The sequence below is a fragment of the Salvelinus sp. IW2-2015 genome, unplaced genomic scaffold, assembly GCF_002910315.2.
Source record: "Salvelinus sp. IW2-2015 unplaced genomic scaffold, ASM291031v2 Un_scaffold16299, whole genome shotgun sequence".
NCBI lineage: Eukaryota > Metazoa > Chordata > Actinopteri > Salmoniformes > Salmonidae > Salvelinus > Salvelinus sp. IW2-2015.
Window position 1 is genome coordinate 503,756 of NW_019957528.1, and position 14,174 is coordinate 517,929.

Genomic DNA, 14,174 nt, shown 5'->3' on the forward strand with positions numbered 1-14,174 from the left:
GGCAAATAAAGATGCGGTTCAGGTATGAATCTCTGTGAGACATTCTTTTTCAGTCATATCCAATACCAGGTCTATCAAACTCCATTCTTTGAATGATGCTGTGTCTGCATGTATGCGTTACAATTATACACTTCAACAGTGTTTACCACTCCTGCTCCTGGGACATCAATGATTACACATTGTAACTATGCAATAGACTAGAAACATGATTTAAGTAAAGGCTGATTTGTAATTCATATATACAGAAAAACAACTTGCACAGTGACATCTTCGGCCATTGTATTATAGACTACATCTTTAAAACACCGTAAGCCTAAATTCCATTGCTATGGAAACCGCACCAGCAACTTATAGTACAGTTGGCCATATCTTAATTTGATTCTGTTGTGCAGAAATGTTCTGCACAGTTTAAAATTTCTAACTGATAAATCTGTGGAAATATCGTTTTGCAAATAAACTCTTCATAAATTCTTAAACAACATTGTCATCTCACCTCTTAGTCTTCTGGAATCATGTTCCCAGAGACTCTCATTTTAGAGGCAGGGACCCCCTCTCTCTCTCCCAGAGAGACTCATTTTAGGGGCAGGGACCCCTCCCACCTCTCCCCAGAGAGACTCATTTGAGGCCAGGGACCCCCTCCTCTCTCTCCCCAGAGAGACTCATTTTAGGGGCAGGGACCCCCTCCTCTCTCTCCCCAGAGAGACTCATTTTAGAGGCAGGGCCCTCCTCCTCTCTCTCCCCAGAAAGTCTAATTTTAGAGGCAGGGACCCCCTCCTCTCTCTCCCCAGAGAGACTCATTTTAGAGCACTGAACCCTAAACAGAGATGCAGCATGTTGGTTGTAGTTAACACATTGACAACTTATTCTTGAATGTCAATTGTTCTCTTTAATTCATTATCTCTTAGAAATAAAACATTTACTAAACAGATATCTCATCTCCTTGTTAAATGTCAATAATAATAATAATATAATGTGTCACTGTTTGTCACATACACACACGGAGGGAATGTTGTGTTTGTTTAATATTGTTTTAGAACTATGAAAATGGAAAAAAGGATTAGCCTATGGATTATGAAAACAACAAAAATAAATGGGAACATGGGAGATGAGCGATGACTAGAGACAGTGTTGTTAAACTCACTGACCATGACCCATGAGTTCTTCTTACCTTTGTTCAGTAGAAAAGTCTACTTCTCTCAACTCTATAGGTTGACTCTTCATGGACACACAGCTGGGTACAGGGGAGGCTGGTCTCTCCTGCTTGATTGGGCTTCAACACAACAGGGACAAAAATTCCATCTCTCATTTACTCTGAACTCAGATGGGGAAACATGAGAAGAGATTCATTCCAAAAGGCTCTTTTTTCAGAAATGTTGGTAAATGAGCTTTTATGTTTTAAATACATTATCAAAGAGATACGTTTTTTTTTCACTATCTAATCATGGCATGGGGTTGTTCAATGAAATTGTATTTTATTTATTTAACTAGGCCAGTCAGTTAAGAACAAATGTTTATTTACAATGACGCCCTAGGCACAGTGGGTTAACTGCCTTGTTCAGGGCAGAACAACAGCTTTTTACCTTTTCTGCTCAGGGATTTAATCTAGCAACCTTTCGGTTACTGGCCCAACACTCTAACCACCATATGCCACCCCAACATATGTTTGTTTAAAATCTATCACTTGACGGTTTCATTTCAGAGAGACAAATAATCATGTTTTCTTTGCATAATGCTATATATCTGCATCACTCTCAGATAAATAAGTAGTACGTCTAGGTTTTACACAGTCAAATGTAACAAATAACTACATTTGTTATAAAGAACTGTACAAATAATACATTTGTGACATGAATATATGAGATCTGTATGTAAAACATTTTCATGCAAAATTTTGGTAATTTAGCAGATGTTTTTATCCAGGGCCCAGTTTCTCAAAAGCATCTTAAAGGTAAAGTTAATTGTTAGATCCTTCATAGGAGCATTGTTAAATCTAATTCCCCCCCAATAAAACTCACAAAGCGAGAGTCCTCTTTCTTTGAAATGGAGGGTCCCTGGGCTGTTGGGGTCAGCACATCGAATGGCATTTCAGTACTCATACATTCTAGTACGTAACTCCCTTAATGTCTCTCATATGTAAAATAAGCTGCACAGGCAGCGAATCACGTAGATCACAATGTGAAAATCGCAATTGATGGTCATTTAGAATTAGAATTAGAATTTTTTCACGATCCAGATCTGAGGTTCAAGAAACCTTACATACTTTTGGCATTGAGTACAATTGCCAGATTTGTAGTTGCTGGGGGGAAGGCTCTTACTGGTTCCATTTGTGTATTTGACCGCTAGGTGGAGACATTGACCACAGTACCTCTCACCCTGAGGACCAACCTGTAAAGTCCACCACACACTCTCTCATTATCACCACCAGCTGATGAGAGACACTAGGCCCTCCATGGAATGAGTTTGATGCCCCTAAATGAACTTGTTCACTGCTTTTGTGTGATTATTTTGATAAAAGACGTTGAAGGCCATTGAAAGACACAACTTTAATCTTTTGAACTTGCGTAAATAAAACAAATCATTTTAAAAATCAAATCAATTATTATTTGTCAAATGTGCCGAATAAAACAAGTGTAGTCCTTACCGTGAAATGCTTACTGACACGCCCTTAACCAACAATGCAGTTCAAGAAAGAGTTAAGAAAATATTTACTAAATAAACTAAAGTAAAAAATAATAAAAATGTAACACAATAAAATAACAATAATGAGGCTATATACAAAGGGTAATGGTACCGAGTCAATGTGCAGGGGTACAGGTTAGTTGAGGTAATTTGTACATGTAGGTAGGGGTAAAGTGACTATGCATAGATAATAAACAGCGAGTAGCAGCACTGTAAAAACAAATAGAGGTGGGTGTCAATGTAAATAGTCCAGGTGGCCAATTGATTAATTGTTCAGCATTTTTATGGCTTGGGGTTAGAAGCTGTTGAGGAGCCTTTTGGTCCTAGACTTGGCGCTCCGGTACCGCTTGCTGTGCGGTAGCAGAGAGAACAGTCTATGTAGTGTAGCATCTGCGTCATCTGACCACTTCTGTATTACTTCCTGCTTTAGTTTTTGCTTGTAAGCAGGAATCAGGAGGATATAATTATGGTCAGATTTGCCAAATGAAGGGCGAGGGAGAGCTTTGTACGCGTCTCTGTGTGTGGAGTAAAGGTGGTCTAGAGTTTTTTCCTCTGATTGCACATGTGACATGCTGGTAGAAATGAGGTAAAACTGATTTAATTTTGCCTGCATTAAAGTCCCTAGCCACTAGTAGCGCTGCTTCTGGATGAGCATTTTCTTGTTTGTTTATGGCCTTATACAGCTCGCTGAGTGCGCTCTTAGTGCCAGCATCGGTCTGTGGTGGTAAATAGATTGCTATGAATAATATAGATGAGAACTCTCTTGGTAGATTGTGTGGTCTACAGCTTATCATGAGGTTCTCTACCTCAGGCGATGATTCGGAAGACTAAAATGTGTGCAATGATGTGCCAAATATGCGATTTATTGTACTTTTATTGAGTACGCATTAGTATTAGCCCCCTCAATATTTGCAGCTGTAGGTGGTAATATCTCTCCAGAAGCTGATCCGTCGTCATTATTGTGAAGTAATTATAATGTTAAGGTAGATCTGAATGGAGAAAGCTGAACAGCGCTCCCTTTCTTTCCATCCTATCAGTATCGAAACTGATCTAGAGGCAGTGCTCCCTTTCTTTCCATCCTATCAGTATCGACACTGATCTGAGAGCAGTGCTCCCTTTCTTTCCATCCTATCAGTATCGACACATGCTCCAACAACGTAAGGGACCATTTTGGGAAACGCATGTTTCATCTTCGGCCGTTGTAGGAAAGATGCATCTTAAAACACTCATAAGCCTAAGTTTCATCGCTATCAGGAAACCGGCCCCAGAGACTCTTACAGTACAGTTGCCATACCTTAATTTGATAATCCTGCATTGCAGGAATTTTCCTGTCAGACTTGATTAGCCTTAATGAAAAATGGATCAACCCCTACAAAAATGTCCATTGATTACAATCAACATAATAATTTATATTTCCTATTGCTGCCGGATTATTTTCCTGCTTTGATAAACTGAGTCAAATTAAGATATGGTATATGTAAGTGCGTTCATCTTAAGATAGCTGGGTGAGACAACCACATGTCACAGTCAAATAATCAGGATACACACATTCCATTCAAGCTAAAAAAAATGATATACAGTGCATTAGAAAAAAAACATTCAATCCATTTTAGAAAAAGGCTGTAACGTAACAAAATGTTGAAAAAGTGAAGGGGTCTGAACACTTTCTGAATGCACTGTATAGTGTTTAAAAAACAAAAAAAACATTTTCATTCACATCTGAAATATATTAATACAAAACCTGAGCAAAGTCATATTGAAGGTTCCCATAAGCAGCCATGTATGATGAAAAACCACAAATGTGAAAAAATTGTGGATTTAACGTTTTGGAAATAAACTCTTTATACATTATTAAACAATATTCTCATCTCACCTCTTAGTTTTGGTGTCATGTTCTCCAGAGAGACTCATTTTAGAGACAAGGCCCAGGATTTATATGTACTATATTACATCTAGTCTATGAGACCAGGCTGGGGTAGCATGTAGGCCTACAGGACACTGTATGTGTAGCACCATGAGTCAGTATGTCCATGATCGATACAGGGGGAAGATATACCATACGACTGTATATGTACCATGGATAGAGTAATGGGGTGCCTCCACCTAATAAGAACGAACACTTGAAAGGTCACAACTAGCTTATAAGGAAACTATATGATACAACCACACAATTTATTTTTCCTTAGAAATTAGTGGAATTAATTAAAGATAATGTTCCAAAATAGATTAGAATGTAAAAGTAAAAAAATGTAAGGACATTGCAATTATCACAAAGGACACAATGAACCACCAGATGATCACAGAATAATACTGGACCTATAAAACCATGAGATTAACTGTAAACCAGAATAATATTAAAACCTCAAAATGAGAAAAGGATTAGAATAAGACTGACACTCAGTGGTCAGTTTACTAGGTAACAGTGTTTCAGCTTGCAGTCATTAACAGTAAATTGATTACAATAAGACACTCAGTGTGGTCAGTTTACTAGGTAACAGTGTTTCAGCTTGCAGTCATTTACAGTAAGAGTTACAATAAGACACTCAGTGGTCAGTTTACTAGTAACAGTGTTTCAGGCTGCAGTCATTTACAGTTAAAGGATTACAATAAGACACTCAGTGGTCAGTTTACTAGGTACAGTGTTTCAGCTGCAGGTCATTAACAGTAAAGATTACATTAAGACACTCAGTGGTCCAGTTTACTAGGTAACAGTGTTTAAGCTGCAGTCATTTAACAGAAAGGATTACAATAAAGACACTCAGTGGTCAGTTTACTAGGTAACATGTTTCAGCGTGCAGTCATTTAACAGTAAAGGATTACAATAAGACACTCAGTGGTCAGTTACTAGTAACAGTGTTTCTGCTGCAGTCATTTAACAGTAAAGGATTCAATAAGACACTCAGTGGTCAGTTTACTAGGGACAGTGTTCTGCTAGCAGTCATTTAACAGTAAAGGATTACATAAGACACTCAGTGGGCAGTTTTACTAGGTAACAGTGTTTCAGCTGCAGTCATTTAAGTAAAGGATTACAATAAGAACTCAGTGGTCAGTTACTAGTAACAGTGTTTCAGCTGCAGTCATTTAACAGTAAAGGATTACAATAAGACACTCAGTGGCAGTTTACTAGGTAACAGTGTTTCTGCTGCAGTCATTTAACAGTAAAGGATTACAATAAGACACTCAGTGGGAGTTTACTAGGAACAGTGTTTCAGCTGCAGTCATTTAAACAGTAAAGGATACAATAAGACACTCAGTGGGCAGTTTACTAGGAACAGTGTTTTTCAGCTGCAGTCATTTAAACAGTAAAAGATTACAATAGACACTCAGTGGCAGTTTACAAGGTAACAGTGTTTCGCTGCAGTCATTTAACAGTAAAGATTACAATTACAGACACGTCCAAGTGGGCAGTTTACTAGGCAACAGTGTTTCTGCTGCAGTCATTTAACGTTAAAGGATTCAATAGACACTCAGTGGTCGTTTACTAGGTAACAGTGTTTCAGCTGCAGTCATTTAACTGTGCTGCTGCGTCACTGCAAAATCATTGCTGCCACGCCCCAAAAATATTTCTGTCGAGGCACACTTTGAAAACGCTAGAACAGTCCATATTTACTTTTCCTCTGCAAACAAAATGTGTTCTGAATAAAAAAATCGTCCAACCCCATAGTAGAATAGTTGATCTATTTACCTAGACGGCTTGTTGTTGTGTATTCTATGCAAGATAAATAGGCCTCTCAAGATGCATTCAAGTTACAAGAGCCATAGGGAGGGAAACCTGCATTCTGACAAGCAGTCAATGCACAACAATTCTTGTAATTGCAAGAAAAACAGCAGTATTAATGGCCTTTGTTAAAAAGAGGGTGATCCCAGCGTTCCATTCCTACTTTATTTATTTTTAAACGGCTAAATATGTACAAACTGCACCATTTTAAACCTGGAGTTTTTAGCAAAGTCATCTTTAAAACCTTACCACAATTCACCATGAGTGCATAGACAAGAGTGAGGCTAAATGTAACACAAGTCAATTGTAGGGTAACTTGGGGTAAAACGCCACTCTACCTTTAAAAAACAAACATTTTATGGAGTGACTTAAATTGTGATTAGACAGGTGGCATTTGTATTTGAGCAAGAGTTGTGGCAACCAGAGATCACTTAGAACTTCAACCTAATTTCTTCTGTAAGTCGCACTGGATAAGAGTGTCTGATAAATGACACATAAGTTTTGGCAACCAGGGAAAGTGTTGACAGAAATATTGTGACATGGTTTCTGGGAGAAGCACAGGCATGGGGCTTGTTACCCCAAGTTAGCCTAACTGGTAGGCCTACATTTTATTCACTGTGTTAATGCATGTTATTTGGGACATAAAATTCATTAATATATGCTAACTAGTTAAAAGATTAAATTTGGGATCTAGCTAATGATTAGCCCAATAGGTTAAATGCAGAAAGGCAACCCCATTCTTCAGCCTATTTATTTATAGCCACTATGCTGCATCAGTTGGGCTACAGTTGATAATGCTTACTGCTAATAGCACATCAGATAATATACCATCCATGCAGGCTATGTGGTCCAATATGTTAAAATCATTTAACATCTGATAATAGACGATCCATACAGGTTATATGGTCCAATATGTTAAAATCATTTAACATCTGATAATAGACGATCCATACAGGTTATATGGTCCAATATGTTAAAATCATTTAACATCTGATAATAGACGATCCATACAGGTTATATGGTCCAATGTGTTAAAATCATTTAACATCTGATAATATACCATCCATTTATGTTATATGGAACAATATGTTAAAATCATTTAACATCATTTTTACCAATATCTTATTGGGCTATTTTATGGAGGTGGAAATTATATTTTAGATGGTATCAGCATCATTTTAATACATTTTGGAGTAGAATGTCTTTTTGAAAAGTCACCAGAACTGAGCTTCTCAATTCTTCTACATAAACATAATCTCGGGGGACCCCGGACATAAATAAAACTAATCTTAAAATAGCTAGGTGAGACAACCACATATCACAGTCAGATATACAGGTTAAGAACATTCAATTCAAGCTAAACAATAAATAGATTTTCATACACTAACAGCTACTAATTAAAAACTTATTTTACCCACAAATGAAGGTACCCATAAGCAAACATTTCTGATGAAAAAACAAACATGGAAATAAACACTTAATAAATTCTTAAACAACATTGTCATCTCACCTCTTAGCTTTGGTGTCATGTTCCCCAGAGAGACTCATTTTAGAGGCAGTGCCCCTCTCCTCTCTCCTCAGAGAATAATTTGAGAGTATTGACCCCTTAAAACAAAGAGCCAATATATGTATTAAACATTTGTCTATTCTAAAGGTAGACTCAGCACAGCAGATGTCAGACGTTGCTTTCACTCAGAATATCTGTGCATGTGCCAAGGTTTGCTTCACGCTGCTACAACCTGGTTGCTACGGGGCAAAAACAGCGGAGAAGTTTATTCTCCAGCTTCAACGCTCTTAGATGTTAAGGAGTCTGACCCTGAGTCTACGTTTAAAACTTCTGCCTCTATGTTTTATTGTCCATCTGATCTCCATGTTACTGTGATACTTTTCAACTGTTGAGGAAATGTATGTGCAATCAAATCCATCATTTTTCTTTACAAAAAGTTGCATTGCATTTTTGTTTAACTAGGCAAGTCAGTTAAGAACAAATTCTTATTATAATGACGGCCTACCAAAAGGCAAAAGGACTCCAGCGGGGATGGGGGCTGGGATTAAAAATACAAATAATTAAATACAAATATTGGACAAAACACACATCATGACAAGAGAGACAACACAACACTACATAAAGAGAGACCTGAGACAACAACATAGCACAGCAGCAACACATGACAACAGAACATGGTAGCAGCACAACATGACAACATCACGGTAGCAACACAACATGGCAGAAGCACAGGGTGCAAACATTATTGGGCACAGAGACAGCACAAAGGGCAAGAAGGTAGAGACAACTATACATCACGCAAAGCGGCCACAACTGTCAGTAAGAGTGCCCATGATTGAGTCTTTGAATGAAGAGATTGAGATAAAACTGTCCAGTTTGAGTGATTGTTGCAGCTTGTTCCAGTCGCTAGCTGCAGCGAACTGAAAAGATGAGCTACCCATGGATGTTTGTGCTTTGGGGACCTTTAAGAGAATGTGACTGGCAGAACGGCTGTTGTATGTGGAGGATGAGGGGTGCAGTAGATATCTCAGATAGGGGGGAGTGAGGACTAAGAGGGTTTTATAAATAAGCATCAACCAGTGGGTCTTGCGACGTGTATACAGAGATAACCAGTTTACAGAAGAGAATAGAGTGCGGTGATGTGTCCTATATGGCGCATTGGTGGCAAATCTGATGGCTGAATGGTAAAGCACATCTAGCCGCTCGAGAGCACCCTTATCTGCTGATCTATAAACTACATTTCCGTAATCTACCATGGGTAGGATGGTCATCTGAATCAGGGTTAGTTTGGCAGCTGGGGTGAAAGAGGAGCGATTACAATAGAGGAAACCAAATGTAGATTTAACTTTAGCCTGCAGCTTTGATATGTGCTGAGAGAAGAACAGTGTACCATCTAGCCATACTCCCAAGTACTTGAGTGAGGTCCTCAAGACCTCAAGATCTAACCCCTCAGAGGTAGTAATCACACCTGTGGGGAGAGGGGCATTCTTTTTACCAAACCACATGATCTTTGTTTTGGAGGTGTTCAGAACAAGGTTAAGGCTCGTCTGTAGCCATGAAGTGCTTTGAAAGGCTGGTCATGACTCACATCAACACCATTATCCCAGAAATCCTAGACCCACTCCAATTTGCATACCGCCCCAACAGATCGACAGATGATGCCATCTTTATTGCACTTCACACTGCCCTTTCCCACCTGGACAAAAGGAACACCTATGTGAGAATGCTGTTCATTGACTATAGCTCAGCGTTCAACACCACAGTGCCCTCAAAGCTCATCACTAAGATAAGGACCATGGGACTAAACACCTCCCTCTGCAACTGGATCCTGGACTTCCTGATGAGCCACCCCCAGGTGGTAAGGGTAGGTAACAACACATCCGCCACGTGGATCCTGGACTTCCTGATGAGCCACCCCCAGGTGGTAAGGGTAGGTAACAACACATCCGCCACGTGGATCCTGGACTTCCTGATGAGCCACCCCCAGGTGGTAAGGGTAGGTAACAACACATCCGCCACGTGAGTGCTCAGTCCCCTCCTGTACTCCCTGTTCACTCATGACTGCACAGCCAGGCATGACTCCAACACCATCATGAAGTTTGCCAATGACACAACAGTGGTAGGCCTGATCACCGACAACGACGAGACAGCCTATAGGGAGGAGGTCAGAGACCTGGCGGTGTGGTGCCAGGACAACAACCTCTCCCTCAACGTGATCAAGACAAAGGACATGATTGTGGACTACAGGAAAAGGAGGACCGAGCACGCCCCCATTCTCATCAACGGAGCTGTAGTGGAGCAGGTTTAGAGCTTCAAGTTGCTTGGTGTCCACATCACCAACAAACTAACATGGTCCAAGCACACCAAGACTGTCATGAAGTGGACGCGACAAAACCTATTCCCCCTCAGGAGACAAGATTTGTCAGGCGTCCTCAGATCCTCAAAAAGTTATACAGCTGCGCTATTGAGAGCATCCTGACTGGTTACATCACTGACTGGTATGGAAACTGACCACAAGGCGTTTACAGAGGGTAGTGCGTACAGCCCAGTACATCACTAGAGCCAAGCGTCCTGCCATCCAGGACCTCTATATCAGTCGGTGTTAGAGGAAGGCCCTAACAATTGTCAAAGACTCCAGCCACCCTARTCATAGACTGTTCTCTCCGCACAGCAAGCAGTACCGGAGAGCCAAGTCTAGTGTCCAAGAGGCTTCTAAACAGCTTCTACCCCCAAGCCATAAGACTCCTGATCATCTAATCAAATGGCTACCCAGACTATTTGCATTGCCCCCCCTCCACACACTCTTTTACAATGCTGCTACTCTCTGAAATTATATATGCATAGTCACTTTAATAACTCAACCTACATGTACATATTGTAGCGGGGCAGGGGAAAAAGAGGGAGAACTATCGCGGCTAGTCGTATTAAGAAGGGGTGGGAGATGAGGAAATGTTGGATGTGCAAGGAGACATGGCTGAGTCAAATAGGAATCCTGACTTAATGAAGTGGTGATTTCAAAGCTCAGCCGTGTGCTCCTTGTAACTGGAACCTTATAACTGGAACCTCCATCAGAAGCTAGCCTTCAGAAGCTAGCCAGCTAATTAGCTACTAGCTATTTTGTCACTGTTAGCCACTGCTTACAGTCTTTACCTTCAGCACAGACACCAGCCGCTTTGACCCGGATAGCCCGGATAATATCTGCCAGTCTGCACAGTGTGATATCAGCCCTGAGCATATCGGTCTGCTTTTAATCCCTACTACGTCACCGGATTCCTGCCGCAAGCTCTGGACCATTACACTGGATCATCGAAACTAGCTAGCCGCTACCGAGTGGCTATCGTGGCTAACGCACTTGTCCAGAAGCAAGCGCCAGTTAGCCTCGAGCTAGGCCCATTCCCCCGGCTAGCAAATGAAGTACACCAACTACAATACCCCTCTTGCCAATTAGCCTGGACACTTTGTCAACACGGAGCCCCGCCGATCCATCACAACTGGTCTGCTGACGTATTTCGGCCGATGTGCTCTCAACCGGCCTCTGCGTCATTGATGTCAGTGAGGACCCAGCTACTATCCCCTGCCCGCTAGCTCTCTGAGCGCCGTGTCTCCCGCTCGCCTAGCGTAGGGACGACTGCGGAGCGGCTCCCTGTTTCGTTCATTGCTGCTTATTGGACCTATGATCACTCTGCTACACAGTTGATGCCTACTGGACTGTTCATTAACTTGGTTCTTCATTTTGTTTATCTGTCGGCCCCAGCCTCGAACTCAGGCCCTGTGTGTAGCTAACTGACCCTCTCTGCACATTCATCCCCATTTACCCATTGTTGTTGTCTTAGCTGTTTACCCGTTGTTGTCTTAGCACTCCCAATCAACACCTGTGATTGCTTTATGCCTCCCTCTAATGTCAATATCCCTTGTATACTGTTGTTCAGGGTAGCTCTCATTGCTTTGATTTACTGTGGAGCCCCTAATCGCGCTCTACATGCCTCGGTTAGCTCCCTTGCCCCACTCCCCACACATGCGGAGACCACACCTAGCTTAAATTGCGCTTCATGCAGCCTCTCTCATCGTCACTCAATGCCTAGGTTTACCTCCACTGTACTCGCACCCTACCATGCCCTTGTCTGTGCATTATGCCCTGAATCTATTCTACCATGCCCAGAAGTCTGCTCCTTTTACTTTCTGTTCCCGAACGCACTAGACAACCAGTTCTTACAGCCTTTAGCCGTACCCTTATCCTACTCCTCTTCTGTTCCTCTGGTGATGTAGAGGTTAACCCAAGCCCTGTGTGTCCCCAGGCACTCTCATTTGTTGACTTCTGTAACCCGGAAAAGCCTTGGGTTCATGGATGTTAACATCAGAAGCCTCCTCCCTAAGTTTGCTTTATTCACTGCATTAGCACACTCTGCCAACCCTAATGTCCTAGCCTTGTCTGAATACTGGCTTAGGAAGGCAACAAAAAATTCTGAAATTTAAATCCCCAATTACAACATTTTCCGTCAAGATAGAACTGCTAAAGGGGGCGGAGTTGGAACTAACTGTAGAGATAGCCTGCAGAGTTCTGTCCTGCTATCCAGGTCTATGCCCAAACAGTTTGAGCTACTACTTTTTAAAATCCATGTCTCCAGAAATAAGTCTCTCACTGTTGCCACTTGTTATAGACCCCCCTCAGCTCCCAGCTGTGCCCTGGACACCTTATGTGAATTGATTGCCCCCGATCTATCGATTGCCCCCGATCATACTATTAGGTGACCTAAACTGGGATGTGCTTAACACCCTGGCCGTCCTACAATCTAAGCTAGATGCCCTCAATCTCACACAAATGATCAAGGAACCTACCAGGTACAACCCCAAATCCGTAAACATGGGCACCCTCTTAGATATCATCCTGACCAATTTGCCCTCTAAATACACCTCTGCTGTTTTCAACCAGGATCTCAGCGATCACTGCCTCATTGCCTGCGTCCGCTATGGGTCCGCGATCAAACGACCACCCCTCATCACTGTCAAACTCTCCCTAAAACACTTCTGCGAGCAGGCCTTTCTAATCGACCTGGCCCGGTGTTAGGAAAATGTTGCTCTCATGTTCATTAACTAATTCAATTAAAACACTCTGTCCGTTTCTGAGAATTTGTAAGGTTCTTATTTACATAAAACAGACAGAGACCAGTCAACTTAGCAAGCAGCGTTTATTCTCGAGAGCTCTGATCATAATCCCATGTACATTAGTTTATATATCACACATAGCGTCATAGCGTACTAAATGTCCCTCCTCCTCTCCGACAATGACAAAGCTGCTTTTCAATTCCATTCCAACACATACATATTGCTTATCATATGCTGCCACATGTTACACAATCTACTGCAAGCCCTACGGTTTCTCCCCTCCCTGGATGGGGACGAGACATCTTTCCTGTTGTTAGTTTCACTGTGGTCACAAGTTGCCTGTCACAAGTTGTCTGTTAACACTTCCTCTTTGCCTATGTACAAACATTCTTCATCAGACAGGATAGAATTCTGTTAGTTATAGTTCTACGTTAAATATATACATCATTTAGTCATTATTCATAAAAATCCCATAACACCCGGGTATCCTGGAAGGATATTGACCTCATCCCGTCGAGGATGCCTGTTGTTCTTTCAAAAGTGCCTTCCTCACATCTTAAATAAGCTGCCCTTTCAAAACATTCAGAACTAAGAACAGATATAGCCTCTTGGTTCACTCCAGACTTGACTGCCCTTGACCAGCACAAAAACGTCTGTGGGCAAAGCCTAGCTTGAATAGTCCCGCGATATGCAACTTTTTCAGGGAAGTCAGGAACCAATATATACAGTCAGTTAGGAAAGCAAAGGCTAGCTATTTCAACAAAATGCAGCACTAATTCAAAAAGTCCATGGGAACAGAGCACTTCCTCTCAGCTGCCTCACTGCACTGAGGCTAGGAAACACTGTCACCACCATAAATCCACAATAATCGAGAATTTCAATAAGCATTTTCTACGGCTGGCCGCGCTTTCACTGCTACCCCAACCTGGCCAGATCTGCTCTCCCAGCACAACTGGTCCAAGCCCCCCCCCCCCCCACTTCTCTTTCACTTTCACCCAAATCCAGACAGCTGATGTCCTGAAAGAGCTGCAGAATCTGGATCCCTACAAATCAGCTGGACTAGACAATCTGGACCCGCTGTTCCTAAAATTATCCGCCACCATTGTCGCAACCTCTATCACTAGTCTGTTCAAACTCTCTTTTGTGTCATCTGAGATTCCTAAAGAT

The 14,174-nt window shown here is 41.6% G+C and overlaps 1 long non-coding RNA gene across 1 annotated transcript; it reads right to left on the minus strand.

Moving 5' to 3' along the window:
• Nucleotides 1–632: 632 nt before the first annotated feature.
• LOC139027416 (uncharacterized) lies at nt 633–7,991 on the minus strand. The gene is made up of 3 exons (XR_011479500.1): nt 7,908–7,991; nt 1,169–1,270; nt 633–814 (listed from the first exon to the last, which is right to left on the minus strand). It is a non-coding gene; the product is annotated as an uncharacterized lncRNA (long non-coding RNA).
• Between the last annotated feature and the right edge of the window lie 6,183 nt (nt 7,992–14,174).